Genomic DNA, 15,917 nt, shown 5'->3' with positions numbered 1-15,917 from the left:
GTTTTGATTTATTGGATTGATCTACATTGATGATTTTTTTGCAATCCTTGTTACCTTGCTTTCTATCTCCATATTGATCTGTCCATCTTTTAAAATGTATTTAAGTGTAGCTATGGGATGAGTGATAGAAACTATTTCTCTAGTATGTTCTTGTTTTCACCAGCTTCCCTTCTTCCAAAGCTTACCATAGTTTTCTGATTGGCTTTGTTTTAAAAAGTTAAGTAAAGTTGTTTTAAGATTCTCAGGAAGTCACAAAACTTAGGAAGTCAGGTCAAAACTTTTGTGCACCATCCTGAGACTGAGGGAACTGGCTGGCCAGGAGAAGAAGAGAGTCTGGTGTTGGAATGTCACATGTTTTTTTCATCCTTGTCTCTGATATGTTTCCTTAGTTTTAACGCCTCAATATTTTGCTCTTCGTCTAGAACAATGAGAAATGCTACTCTCATTGACAATCCAATACACGAAGTACTGGACTTCTATTTTGTTTGATAAAATGGATCCCAGTTGCACAAGAGAAGCCCCATGGAAAAAGAGACTCCTGACAGAAATGTTGATGAACCCTCAGCTTGGGAAGTGTAGAAGCAATGGAAATCATAGTTTTTATTCCAGACTTCCTTTATATTCAGCAACTAATGTTTTTTACAAGTGTTGGCATGTTAACATCTTAATGCACTTCTAAATTCGTTTTGACACCATCACCAATCTCATCATCTCATATTATGATATGTTCGAAAATTGTACGCAGTATCCATGAAAACACACATGAGGATGAGGTACCTGAATTATCATTTACCTTGGTGTAAATCCTTCACATGTGCCATGAATGCTCTATGTCATTTGAAATATGGCATCAAAAGTTTAATGCTAGGGAGTTCACAGCAGCTACAAAATACCAAAGAAATGGGGATAAAGAAAACTAAATAGCAGAAAATATTAGATTTGTCAAATGAAAATACAAAAATGATGCAATGTTGGATATGCACTATTGTTTCAACTATATTAAAATATTGTTGCACAGGAAAAGAGTGGGAAAAGCATATGTCAAAAATTAAGCATGAGGGAGCAAATACTTGGCCTCGTATTGAAGACATCTATGATGATGCTGATGTGCATCACAGTGTTTAGATTTGATTGCCAGCTCTGGCCCCTGATGAGCTGGCTTCTTGCTAATGCAAACTCTGGAAGGTGGCAATGATAGCTCAAGTAAGTGGGTTCCTGTCATGACTGTGAAAGACCTTGTTTGATTTCCCTACTCCCAGCTGAAGCTGGTCCAGCCCCAGCTGTTAGAGACATTTTCAGAGTGAATGCTCCCACCCCAACCCCACCATAACCCCTGCCCATCCCCTACCTCCCTCTGGTTCTCTACCTCTGGAATAATCTTCTTCTTCTTTTTTTTTAATTAAGTAGGACTATCTCTAGGAGTCAGTATTCTAAGTGATTGTTACTGTGTTTTAGGGGGCAGGGAGGTAGTCTGTATTTTAACTTTTGCTATAGTGGGAAAACATTACTCTTTTAAAGTTATTTTTAAAATGTTATTTCAGTGGAAGAAGGCAGGGAATATGAAAGGACAATGAAAGAAGAAATTGATCAAAAAGAGAAGCATAATGTCCTTGAATTTAAGCTTTGCTAATTCATTTAAGTCACTATGCAGTTTACTGTCTCAGGCAACTTAGAGATAAGGGATCCACCCAATGCACTAGATTTTGCTCAAGAGACCCTAGCCCAGAACAGGCCAGATCAAACACTGGACTTTGACAGACTGCTTAACACAGAGTAGGGGAAGTTGGTGGACCCTCTCCTGATGGTGCTTGAAGTGATTCTGTGAGAACAAAGCTTGAGATCTACAGGGGTTTTGCGATTTTTTTTTCCCTGAAAATGCTAAAGGATTGTCTGACCCAGCCACATGCTCCCTCTTGGTACTCCTCCCAGTCAAAACTCTAGCATTTTCCAAACCCTGACCAAGATTCAGGATATAGGATGAGCCTGTGAAACCGAATCATTTGGTGATTAGACCTTCATGCTTCACCTGGTAAGTGTCACAATTCAACTGGTGATCAGAACTAAAATTTAAAGATCGAATTGGGAGGAGACAGCAGGATACAGCTAAACCCAGTCCACGCAGTGATTTCACATGCTTATTTTTGTTAAGACTAGTTGCATATTTTGAAAAACTCATGCTAGTTTAAACTAGAGATTTTGCTAAAATATATATCCAAATGTGGGGTGGATATGAGTAATTGGGCCTTCTCTCGATGTGTTTATTGTCACGATTGGCTTTCTCCAAAATAAATCATCAACCATAGCCAGGCTCAAAGATTCTCCATACAACTCTCCCCCAAAAGCCTCCTGGGCCTGGGGAAGGCCAGACTTCTAACTGCTGTACTCATTAGACAAATCTTAGGGGAAAACTGGCCCCTTTGAAACCATGCCCATCCCTGTGGATAAGGCCTGGGCAGTGAGAAGGTTGTAGAAATGATCTTTGATTCCCTGTAGAGCCGAGCATCATTCCTGAAAGAGAGATGTCAAAAACCTCAGAACTGTGTATTTCTCAAATGCTTGAAAAACACCTCACTGTGGATTATATCACACATGTAAATTTTAGTATGTGTTATCTCAGTTGTAATTTTGTTAAGACACTATGCATTTTAGTTAGAATTCATATTTAAGAAATTTAAGTCATTAGTAAAGGAGGGTAGGAAGGAAGAGTAATAACAGTACTTCTTGTGAACTGGACATAAAATTTAGATTGCTTGTGTATAGTTTTCATTTAATACAACTAATCTGTGAAGTAAATGTTGATTTTGCAATTTTACAGATGGTAACTTTAGACTTCAGAATGGTTAACTGATTTGCCCAAATTCATACAGTTAGTAAAAGATAAGACCAGGGACCAAACCCAAGTTATGGTAAAGTCCAAAATCTATGAATATTTGCTATCAAAGCTCTCTACAGCACTAGAAAATGCAAATTTCCATTTCAAAATCAACTCATTCGTTATGGTTAACAATTGCTAAAACATGTACCTTTTCAAAAAAATTAATGAAAAGCAATAATATTTGCCAGTGTCTGTATTACTTTATATTATCCTTTGTTACTTTTAAAAGAACACTGGATATTTTAAGTAATTATATTAGAAACTTACTTGATATCTGCTATGTTCAAAATGCTAACTCCACATTCATTTTCAACTCTTTAACACGAAATTATTCAATCTTGGGGCCAGCGCTTTGGTGCTGTAGGTTAATCCTCTGCTGTGGCGCTAGCATCCCATATGAGCGCCGGTTTTAGTCCTGGCTGCTCCTCTTCCCACCCAACTCTCTGCTATGGTCTGGGAAAGCAGTGGAAGATGGCCCAAGTGCTTGGGCCCCTGCACCCGTGCAAAAGACCTGGAAGAAGCTCCTGGCTCCTTGCTTCGGATTGGTGCATCTCTGGCTGTTGCCGCCATTTCGGGGGTGAACCAGCGGAAGGAAGACCTTTCTTTCTTTCTTTCCCTCTCCTTGTCTGTAATTCTACCTCTCAAATAAATAAATAAAATATTTTTAAAAAAAAAATCACTTAATCTTTTAACACATTGTTACTTTAACATATGCTTAAAGAAGTATTACCATTTGTAAGGGTGCTGTTTACTTTTTTGAAAAATCTCTTGTCATGTAAGCATTTTCTATACATTGTTCCAACAGACTAGAATATTAATTTAATCCATGTGAAAACTGTATTAACTTCTTTTGATTTAAAAGTATCTGGGAATAATTTATTTACAGACATTTTCCCACTCCCTTGTTCTTTGTAACCTTTATGCGCAGCACAGAATCAACCAAATTGTTTGCCTGGACCAAATTTGAATCCTGATTATTGACAAAAATTTAAACTTTTTTTGGCACATCCCATCTTAAAAGTATTTTTATTAATTTACAATTTAATTTCTAAATAGACCATATGAATTTATAATTTAGTGTCTTAATCATGAAGTTCTAATAAAAATAGCAAAATTAGTATGAATTATAATGTGAAAACAATGTTACCATATATTAAAGCAAAAATAAAAGTAATTAGAAAACAAAAGCAAGATTAAGTAATGTTCTTTGGCACCACACTGTCCACTACATTTGTTCATTTATTCAGTGATCAAACACTGGGCACCATTTTTGTGTGATAAAGTATACTACATTCATTATAAAGTGAAAATAAATGAAAACAATTGACCTTTTAATATATAGTAAGGCTACCATAAATGAATGTAAGTAAACATATTACACAATAAATATGTACAATCTAGAGAAAGTAAAATTGGAAAATTAGCAGGAATTTCCTGGCATGCCAAATTTATCCTAGAAGAAGTAACATTTATGTTGCATTTGACATATGGATGGGATTTTGATAATTAGAGGTGATATGGAGGTATTTTGACCTAACAGTACCTCCTAAACAAAGCTAAGCAACAAATAAATAAGGAAGAGCTCCACAATCACTCTGTAGCTTTGCTAGCAGGAAGACCACAGCAAAAGGGAGGGTGTACTGAATTATTGACACAGTTATTTCACTATTCAGAGTTGCCTGCTTTAATGTGCTGTTCAAGTACCTTATGCTATTCTTAAAGTTTATTCTTTATCATATTACTTTCAAAGATGTCTTGTGCATTTCTCACATTTATTAGAAGTTACATAATAAGCAGAACAGTTCATCCCTTTCCTGGGAATTTAGAATCCTGCTCTTATTCCAGTCCTGTTGCTAATTCACTGCTCTGAGCAAATAGCTTATTTCTCTGCATGCCCATGGTCTCAGAATTAAAATCAGAACTAGGAAAGATCAAGGCCTTCTCAAAAACCAGAAGGCAGGCAAGTGGAATGTTTTGCAAACCAACCACTTTGAGAATGGCGAAATATATCAGTGAAGAGAAACTAGGGCACAGTGTTGTGGAAAAATCTGAATCCGGAGAGAGCCAGATAGAACCAGGGACATCTAGGGTCAAAGCAAAGACCAGCCAAATAGCTACACAGGAAGCGTTTGGCTCCTCTAAGCCTCGATTGCCTTCTCTACAAAATGGTCATAATTACCTGCTCCTCTCTGGGAAGGATAGTGTACACGTTGCCAACAAGTTATATTTTCAATTGCATTGAGATTCAGTACTTTGATTGTTACCTCTGATTTTTCTCTGGCACTAATTAAGCTCCATGGATCTTTTAAAAACATGATCTCTTTTGGCTGAAAGACTAGAATTTTGTTTTTTCTTTTTACCATATTGGCTTTCATGTTGCTGTAAATGTGTCACTTTCTTGATCCCTTTTGAATTATTTTTCTCACTAGATACTCTTGATATAGAAAAGGCACAAAAAGTGCAATCCTTTAACTAGTAAGAGGTTTGTTCGAAAGTAAAAAGCAAAAACAAGAGCACTCTCAAAACAAAATTGAAGTTTTGAGCAAGATGATAATTGGAAGAAAACAGTTTGCATTATAATGCAAGGATCTTCACTTTGGCCCAGAGACCTTAGGAAAGCTACTTAGCACCTTTAGAATCTAGTTTGCTCAGAAATAAAGTTTACAAATCTCATGCATTTTTGTCATCCACATATATACTTCTTTGAGAACTATAAGTAATAAAATTGCATAGTTTAAAGTCACTAAGTTCATAGTAATTTATCACAACAGCTATAGAAAAACACCCAGTATAAGTAAATGTTCAGTAGATATGCTTAAGAATTCTCTTAACCTTCTAAAAATCTGCTAAACTCAGATCTTATATTCTAATGGTGAAATACATGCAATTATATAAACTCAGTCAAAGGTATTTGCTATTCTCCACTTATCTGGTACTAAATAGTGCTCTTATGGATACAGTATCATTTTGAGACAACTACATATGAGTTGGTATTATTTTAAACTAAAATAGGTAGTCATAATTGGTTCACTCACACAAAGACTAACACATTGGCCTTTATAAAATAAACATAATTCATCACACAGAGGTGAGGTATCTGGCAATTAGCAAGCCTTGCCTGTCACCCACCTTTCATCTCAGCATGCAACCTCATTAGCCACTGAGAGGACTTTCCTTGTACAAGCCTCAATATGTCAAAAAATATTTATGGCTTTATCTACTAAAGTAGCTAAAACATAAATTGTTTAGGAAAAGCTTTAAGGAAATAGAAACCCAGGCTTGTAGAAATACTGATCATAAAGCAGCCTTGGAATTGTTCTCTGTTTGGCACATTGCATTTTCTTGAAAGGTTATTTATAGGAAATATTTTTACCTTAGGCAAGCTGATAATGAATTGCTATGTTCTCAAGAACTTCTGCACTTGAGCTTTAAGGAGTGTGTAATAAAAAAAGACATATTGCCCAAATCCCTCAATATTAAAAATGAAAATGGGCTGTTCACACTGCAAGTGTGTGCTGTCCTTGATAGCAACACAAGGACTGCTGCTGATTTCTTAATGGAATATACCTTTAAGTTCTGTACTTACAGTGCTCAGAGATTTTTCCATATTTATTGAGTTCTGTAAAGAGCAAAATGAGTGAATAAACCCAGTCAATAGGATGCTGAAACTAGCTGCCAACTGCTCATCAGAGCTGATTGTTAAATGTGCAGGAATTTTGTGAGCTAGCTGATGTCGTATTAATAGCTTGAAATCAGCCGACACTGAAAATCAGGGAGGGTTGGTTGACTTTTCCCGGAGAATCAGTGTTCAGCAATTACCAATACATCAAAGACAATTCGTTGTTTTGGAAGTGAAACCAGGACCACCATAAAATACACAATCTAGGGAACTTGTATGCGACTTAGACAAGTAGATTTGCTTATTTGTAACTTTTCCCACAAAGCTAGCTATTTTCATATTCTAACACAATCAATAGTTTACAGTTTCCCAACAGATGAAAGTATCTTGAGGAAGGGGTGCTTATTTCTAGTCTACACAATGGTCATGTGTGCATTGATGCTAACTTGAGTGGGTTGACCTAAGCCAATGATACAGACTGAATGTTTGTGTCATATATTGAAACTTAATCCCTAATGAAATTGTGTTAGGAGGTGGGGATTTTGAGAGGTGATTAACTCATGATGGAAGCGCTCCCTTGACTGAGATTAGTGCCCTCATGAAAGACACACAGAGAGATATCTCACTCCTGCAATGCGAGAGGATACAGTGAGAAGGTAGACAGTGATGAAGCAGGAAGCTGGCCCTCACCAGATGGTGTATCTGCTGAAGCTATGATCATGAACTTCCACTTCTCCAGAACTGAGAAATTTTGTTGTTTATATGCCACTCAACCTATGCCATTTTTTTTGATAGCAGCCAGTATTGTCTTCTAAGGATAATTCAGAACGTTTGTAGAAAAACTGAATTAAAAGATAGGTTTCTTGAGCTACAGAGGATATTTGAAATCCATGCATAGTTTTAATAAGATGGACATTTTTATGAACTTTTTGAAGCACCCCTCACAGTACAGGATAACTAGAATATGATACAGGACTTCATGATGAAGTGATGAAGAAGCTCAAGATTACATCCATTTGTGCATATTTGCAAAAGCTTATGGAAGATGTTTCATTGAAGCAATTTTAAAGAAAAACATATTTTGCCAAGGAAAAATTGTATAATGAGAATTTACTAGGTGTTGTAACAGTTCTTTAAAGAGCCAGTTGTCTTGTTTCAAACAAATCAGAAGAAAATTCACTTTTCAAGATAGTTTGGGACCAAGTCATGGGGGTTTAGAATTCTAATCCAAAAAGGTTTAATTTTAGAACTGCATTTGAAATTTCAAAGCTTGATTTTCTAATACGAGGGTTATGCTAACCTGAAACCAAAGGTCTAATAAACAATGAAGAGCAGAGATCACAACTCTTTAGCAGTGTGTTTTCCAAGGCTTGATACAGCACCCAGGACCTCGTAGCACTCACAAGGTTTTTTCTGCTTATTGAGTTTAAGTCATCATCCTTAATCCTTCAACCACAAAATATACCTGTTAAAATAGTTTAAATATATTCCAACTAAACCAACCTACAAACCGTTTCTTTTATAAAATGACTTACATCTTTTCCTCTGGGAAAATATATTGCCAGATTAAAAATGTTAAGAGGCAAGATTAATGATAAGCAGAGCAACACTAAAATAGAAAATTCATTTGCTTGCTATTGACAGAAAGCTGGAACAGGGAGACTTGCATAATAGTGTGGTTCTCATTCTGTCATGCAATTAGTAAACGGTACTCAAAGTGAGGCCAGGGGAGCACCAGAAAAAGGGGTATGGGGGAGGAAGTTGAATTAAATGATATCCTTCATTAAAGGATATTTTAATGAAGAGGCCCATTTGACTTCATCCCCAGGGTTATCTATTGCTGAATAAAAAGAATGTTACCCTGGACTCTTCCCTCTTCTGGGAATCGTGGCAGATCAATGACAGTTCAGGGGTAAAGGGGTAGCAAAGGTTACTGGCTTGGTGCCCCAACAAAGAAGGCCTTCAGCACTAGATGAAATAGATTAAGAATGTTAACTGTGAGGTCCTTATTTATAAAATAAGCAATAGAAGGTAGAAGAGGCAGGGAGAGATAGCAGAGAAAGTGTTGCCATAGATGCCATTGAACAGCCTCTGTACAAACCTCTAACCTCAATGTAGGAGCATGGAGGACCGCTCAATACCTTCCTGAGTATTTCTGTAACTCCTGCAGGGCCAACCCACAGAGGGTGTTAGTGCCTCTAGCCCCACTAAAGAGACAGCCTCTGTTACCTGTCCCTAGTGATACAACTCTGAACATGCTGGTGCCAGACATTGAGGGCATTGTCATCTGACCCAAGGGCTGTGTCTCTCATTACTGCCAAAGATTCCAGCATAGAATCTTTCCATTGCATCAACTACTCTGTTATTGAACTCTTGCATTCCTACATTCCACAGAGATTTTTATGGGGGAGGAGAAATGTATCTCTATATATCATGTTTATTTGTCTTGTTATTGAAAATCCCTTGACCTAGAACTCAAATGTGAACTTACTATGACTTTCTGAGTGACAGGCAGACATTGCATGGATCTTAACACAATCTTCCTTCACTCAATAAAACCATTGAAAGTATTTTTCAAAACTGTGTTTATTTATTCATTCCTTTTATTTGTGAGTTAGAGAGAGAGAGTGAGTGAGTGTGTGTGTGTGTGCAGTGCTCCCATTCCCTGGTTCAAATGCCCATAACAACAATGCTCCTGATCAAAGCCAAGAGCTAGGAACTCACTCCAGGCTCCCATGTGGAGTGTTGCCTCCCAGAGTGTTGCCTCCCAGAGCAATAGTATGAAGCTAGAATCAGGTGTGTAGTCAGGATCTGAACCCAGGCACTCCTACAGGTGATGTAGGCCTTCCAAGGGACATCGTAACAATTTCTCCAAATGCTTATCCTCTTCCCTTTAACCCCCCGACAACTCTTGCAAACAAACTTCTCACCTCCCTTAGGAGAAATTACTTCCCACTTCACTCTAAAATCCCTGCCAGGTATGCTCTCCCTTCTAGATAGGCAAGACACTCAGCTGGTACATGCCTACATGGGTATGCAATGTGCTTACAACTGACACCCAATATGATTGACTAGTGTTAACTATTTTGGCTAGTCCTCTGCTTGCAAGCCTGTCTAAATCTAAGCGTAAACAGAGTGGAGGTGATTGAATGGCACTTTAAAAAATTTCACAAGCAAGCATATTATCCATGATTAGTTCCTTAGTAATGGAAAAAACATAGATGACTACCTCATACTGAAGGTATTGACAATTATTTTAGGAGATGTCAATGCTACTCACTGAAAGTAAATAGGATAGGATAGGATAAGATAGGATAGGATAGGATACAACAATACTGACATGTGCCCAAAAGATGCCAATGAAATTCACTGGGTGAAAACTGTCAGTGGTACCCCAATGTCCATTCTTCTTTTCTTCCTTTTGTAACAGAATCCTGAGTTTTGTCTGCGCACATGGCCATCTGAGTAGACCACACTTTCCAGCCAGGAGTGGACTGTGGTTTACCCAAGAGAATCTGAAAAGAAGCTGTATACACAGCTCTGTGTCACATCCTTTAGGAAGCATATTACTTGCACTCCGTGAAGCAGGTAGGAACTTACAACTGGCATGCTGATGAACTTGCTTCAAGTTTGATGGTAAAGGGGCAAGAAAGCCCCTGTGCCCCTGGCCCATCTCACCCCTGTTTGAGTCTGAGTTGCTGCTTTTGGTTTTTGTGGGAGTGGGGCATATTCTGTGTTACAGCATTTTAGTCTGCTAACAAACACAAGTAGCCAGTACAAAGCTATCAGTCTCCAGAAGGAAGGAGCAAAGGTTTAAAAATATGACTACATATCAGAGAAAACATATGATATTTGTCTTTCTGGGACTGGCTTATTGAAGACAAATGATGTATAGGGATGAAACAGATATCTTGTGATTTGGTTGTGGTTCTTGACCCTTGTTTACACTCCTGTGGAACTGTGGTTGTTCTACTTTCTATGTGTTGAATATTATGGTGAATGGTACATTAACCCTGTGATTATAGAGTGATTGTAATCATGTTTTTGCAAAATTTGGTGGTAAAAAAGAAGGGAAGGAAGGAAGAAGGGAGGGAAGGAGAGAAGTATGATTATCCTCTAAGAATTGTACCTATGAAATTTGTTCTCTTTGTATTAATAAAAATTTTAAAAATATATTTGACCAGAGAATCATGAGCAGTTGATGTGGGACAAGTATCTACTGGAAAGAAAAACTTTGGAAGTAAACTTCAAATATTATACATTACACCCTATATGACCATTTGAAAATCAGCACCGCTCAGAATTCAACATGACAAAAGGTAATTATGTAAAAATAAATTTCCTGATGATGTCTTCTGTGGCCAGTTCTCACATACTAAAATTAATAAGTAAATAACATTTAGAAAGCAGTTATAAATTTGTCAGGATAATTAATACCAACTGTTGCAACAAACACTCCCACAATTTGAGAACAGAGTAAAAGTTTTATTCTTCCTCAAAATCTGATGCAGGCCCGGCAAGTTTCCTGGATGCTTCTTTTCCAACCTCTGAATCTACTACCTTGGCTTCTAGTATTTTTATCACCTTGGAATTCTTTACCTCCGACCACATGTTTGGGGCCAGAAAGGAAGACTGGGGAGCACCCACATTTCCTTGATCAAAGCTAGGCACATGCAAGGCCAAAATGCAGGACGTCTCATGAATATTCATGAGTAATTGCCAACTCTTCCACACAGGCATTGCGACTGTTCTGGTATGCAGCATCCCAAAACATATCAATTATAATTCATTGTCCCTTAAATTCCTGAGTCTCTGCAACTTTGTGTGTCCTGAAGTGTAGTCTGTAATAAAGGTCAGAGTGAGCAAGATCCACAACAGTCCTCATTCTGTAACACCGGCCCTAATTTTATGAGAGCTACAGATCAAAATTTATTTTTCTCACGTTATTTAAAATTCTTGCTGAAAAAATTATGTAAAACTTAAGCTCCAATGGAGAATTGAGTGGGCCTTTCCAAGATACACCCATGAACTATTGTGTATCATGACGAGCCCCTTTCACAGAGAGCCAACCAGGAAGCAGGAGGCCATGCTCTCAGGCAGGCAATGTTCCTCCCTGGCCCCATTTCCTCACCTTGGAGTAAATAAGCCGGCAGATCACCAAATGCTGGAGAAGGGAGCTCACCGGATGACTTCTGAGGTGTCTGCCACATCTAATATTTAATGGATTTCCAATTTCAAACTGTGTGTCTTCAGTGATGTCCACATGCCTAGAAATCAGGGTGCTTCAAAAGCTTATGAGGCCTGGGGCCAGCACTGTGACGTAACAGGCAAAGCTGCCACCTGGAGTGCCAGCATTCCAGAAGGGCATTGGTTCGAGTCCCGGCTGCTCCATTTCCAATCCAGCTCTCTGCTATGGCCTGGGAAAGCACTGGAAGATGGCCCAGGTGCTTGGCCCCATGTAGCTTCGTGGGAGACCCAGAACAAACTCCTGGCTCCTGGCTTCAGATCAACACAACTCCAGCCATTTGAGGAGTGAACCAGCGGATGGAAGACCTCTCTCCCTCTCTCTGCCTCTGCCTCTCTGTAACCCTGCCTTTCAAATAAGTAAAAAATAAAACATTAAAAAAAAAGCTTAGGAGACCTGATAGATTCTTACTTTTAGAAGCTTCACCCTACTTTACATTAAACATTTTGAAATGTGCTCAAAATCTATGTGAAATACAGTGTGTGTCTAACTATATAAAAGCTTTCATATTTTGGTTTCAATAACTTTCATCCAGTATAAAATATTTCACTGATCTTCAAATTGTACCACAAGGACCCAGTAAGACACTGATCCTCCAAAGAACCAATCTTAATAGTCACACAAAATGGATTTTTTGCAGAGTTAAGTGTATTTCACTATGCAGAGCTCCTACAAAGTGGAACATATGTTAAAACATTTTTAAAAGACAAATTTATTTTCAATTTCACTTCTATAAACTTTTTGAAGTCTTTACTTTTTTTATTTGCTTATTTGAAAGGCAGAGAGACATACACAGGAAGATTTTTTTTTCCATCCACTGATTGACTCCCCAAACGTCTGTAACAGCTGAAGTGGAGCCAGGCTGAAGCCAGGAGCCTGAAACTCCAGGGCTCTCAGATGGGTGGCAAGGGCCCAGGTTCTTGAGTCATCACCTACGAACTCCCAGGGTGTGCATTAGCAGAAAGCTGGAAGTGGAAGTGGAGCTGGGACTCAGGCACTCCGATATTCAATGCAGTGTCTTAATCATCCTTATGGTAACATTATATCCTTAAAATTAATGAAGGCACATGCCATGGCACTCACTCACAAAAAAGGAGTTGGAATAAGGATGGCAGAAAAGGTAGCCTGACATGATGAGGAGGTCCCAGTTATTCAAGTGATGGGAGTCAACACCCTTGAGAGCTCTTAGGTACTCCCAGAACATGACTGTGGGAGGAGGAAGTTGGATATGTTTTAAACGGTTTAACTATCTAAAACAGAATTTGATTTTATGTGTAAACATTATATGGTACAGTTAAGCTGCTAGAAAATGGAAGTAGACACCTTGAACTTATTAATTCTAATAAGAATTAATAGAATAAATGGTCCCTTGTCATAAGAAATTTAGTAGATCGAACCTCTCCTATAAAAGTTTAGACAAGTTGCTCGGTGAGTATTCCAGACTGCCATCCATGAACTTCCCAGAGAGAATTGTTGCTGAAATGTGGATCTGTGATCCAGCTGGAGATACTACTGAGGGATTTGTGGAAAGAACAGCACTTCTTCAAAAGCACTTTCATCCAGGGATCTTCTGACTGACCTTGAGCAAAAAGCAGGAAAATCATGGCTGGTAAACCTGGACTCAGCCCAGCCAGGCAAGTTAGGTTCTTAGGATTCCAGGTCATCTTAGGTTGAGTGCAGTTAATCTGAACTGAGGAAGATTTTGGCAACCAAAAAAAATCCTTTTAATAGGCTTACTGATGTGCTATATAACTGTCAACATAAAATCACATGCATTGCCATATAGACTTCCAGAATGTCCATCACTACCAGTTGACATGGTAGCTAAAAAGTTTATCTCTTGGATCTTCAGAGGAAAGATAGAGACTTCTTCTTTCTTGACACTAATAAAACCAGGTATTTATCCAACAAATGCCTGCAAGAAATCAGCTTTATTAAGAAATGCAAAGCTAACATAATAATCCCTTTGTTTGAATGCCTGTGGCTTATGAACCATGAAGAACAAACTTAGAATTACTTGACATTCCCAGTCTTGAACATCAAGATAACTATTTTTTCTTTTTAATCCAAGATTACAAATACAGTTGTCATGTAAGCCCAGTATTAAAAATTAGTGAAAACAGTGAAAAACCATGACTCATTCTGAAATCAACTGGATTTGGCAAGCATCTAACTAATTACAAACCTATTTTGTAATTTGGAACTAAGCCAAGCCATTCAGATAGTCTATACAAAACAGAGGCTAATAAAAGAGGAACCCCAAAATTAGAATGAACCCAAATGAGGAGTCCAGATGCTTAGCACCTGGTAGTTAATAAAATCTGAAATTAAATAGTAAGAATAGCTAGAGGAATGGCTGAGGTATAGACCAATAAATCATGTCAAGCTAACTATTTACAGAAGAAGGACCCTGCAATGGGAAAGAGTAGAAGTTTTACAAGGTAACGAATTCCACTTCAAACAATTCAAGCTCGAATCACCAAGGGTCTCAACACCAGCATTTACCTTGAGAGAGTAAGAAAATATAAGTAGACAGAAATTGACTGTTGAAAAAAAAAAAATCTAAATGATCTTACGACTGCTTCTTATTAACTCCCAAAGGAAAGCTAGCAGGATTGGAAGTAAGGCATCCTCTCCAGAATAATGCTATGATCTTGAGCAAGTGGTTTAACCTCTCCATGCTTTGATTTCTCCTCAGATGGGAGACCTTGAACTGGGTGGCTTTAGAATCAGAATGCAGCTCCAACAATGCATTTATTGTCTTTTTTTAAAAGATTTTATGAATTTATTTGAGAGAGAGAGTTACAGATAGTGAGAGGGAGAGGCAGAGAGAAAGGTCTTCCATCCATTGGTTCACTCCCCAGGTGGCCACAACGACCAGAGCTGAGCAGATCCGAAGCCAGGAGCCAGGTGACTCTTCCTGGTCTCCCATGTGGGTGCAGGGGCTCAAGAACTTGTGCCATCTTCTACTGCTTTCCCAGGCCACAGCAGAGAACTGGATTGGAAGAGGAGGAGCCAGGACTAGAAACGGCACCCATATGGGATGCCGGCACCACAGGCGGAGGATTAACCTACTGCGCCATGGCATCGGCCCCCAACAATGCATTTTACTGAAGCACTTGTAAAGTCTTAGCAAGACTAAGAGGCATGGTTTGTTACTGCAAACAGTAAGAATGAAAGCCTAAGGGGAGCCCATGCTTTCTTTATTTCTAATCATTGGACTAGGCACATAGTGCCTGAAATCAAAGTTCTTTCTGAATTCCCTTAACAGGACATGGCTTCTTGTACCTGGTAGGCAATGTGGCTGCCTTCATGTGATATTTTACAAACTTCCCTAATAATTTTTCAATGTGATCTGCATTTTGGATTCTTTTCTCCATTTTTAAAAGATTCATTTACTTATTTATTCAACAGAGAGAGTCACAGAGAGAGAGAGAGGGAGAGATCTTCCACTCACTGGTTCATTCTTCAAATGGCCACAACATCCAGGACCAGATCAGGTCACAGTCAGGAGCCAGGAAATTCAACCTGGACTCCCACATGCATGGTAGGGACCGAAGTTCTTGAGCTATCATCTACTGCCTTTCCATGTGCATCAGCAGAGACTCAAACCAGTGCTCTGATGTGGGTTGGATGCATGAAAAGCAGCAGCATAATCCACTGTGCCACAATGCTGGTTTCCAAGGTATATTCTCAATAATAGATTTTTTAAATTATTTAAAAAATAAAAAATCATTCTTTTATCACAACAAACACCATTTAAGAAGTAGAATTTATTTTTTTCTCTCTGTATCCATAAAAACCAATGATAAGACGTAAGTGGAAGGGGTCCTAGGAACCTTCTGCACCTGTCTCATAGCTTTAGTAGCATTCTTTCTTCAGTTCCCCTGAAGTCACCCAGTTGTCATGTACAGAAAAGTGACCCTGGTGTCCCCTCCCCCTACACAAAAGCACAGGCTTCCCATGCAAGGATAAAGCAAGCTTTTCAAAGGCAAACACTGTACCAACCACAATGCCTGGCAGAGCAGAAGCTTAATAAATATTAGGAGAATGATGCAAAGCATTTTATTTTATTTTATTTTTCCCATAAGACTTTTATTTAGGGTATACAAACTTATTGTATTTCATAAATACTGCTCTAGGAACTTAGTGATTCTTCCCACCATACCCACCCTCCC

General features: G+C 38.4%; 1 long non-coding RNA gene across 2 annotated transcripts; it reads left to right on the top strand.

Moving 5' to 3' along the window:
* Nucleotides 1–9,775: 9,775 nt before the first annotated feature.
* Nucleotides 9,776–12,124, top strand: LOC138849356 (uncharacterized). 2 transcript variants are annotated; one of them, XR_011388105.1, is made up of 3 exons: nt 9,776–10,082; nt 10,679–10,813; nt 11,898–12,124. It is a non-coding gene; the product is annotated as an uncharacterized lncRNA (long non-coding RNA). The 2 variants fall into 2 exon arrangements; XR_011388104.1 differs by having other exon boundaries at nt 11,006–12,124.
* The last annotated feature ends 3,793 nt before the right edge of the window (nt 12,125–15,917 follow it).

The sequence above is a fragment of the Oryctolagus cuniculus genome, chromosome 4 (assembly GCF_964237555.1).
Source record: "Oryctolagus cuniculus chromosome 4, mOryCun1.1, whole genome shotgun sequence".
Classification (NCBI taxonomy): Eukaryota; Metazoa; Chordata; class Mammalia; order Lagomorpha; family Leporidae; genus Oryctolagus; species Oryctolagus cuniculus.
The sequence above is the reverse complement of the archived record's forward strand: the minus strand, read 5'-3'. Positions and strand labels throughout refer to the sequence as shown.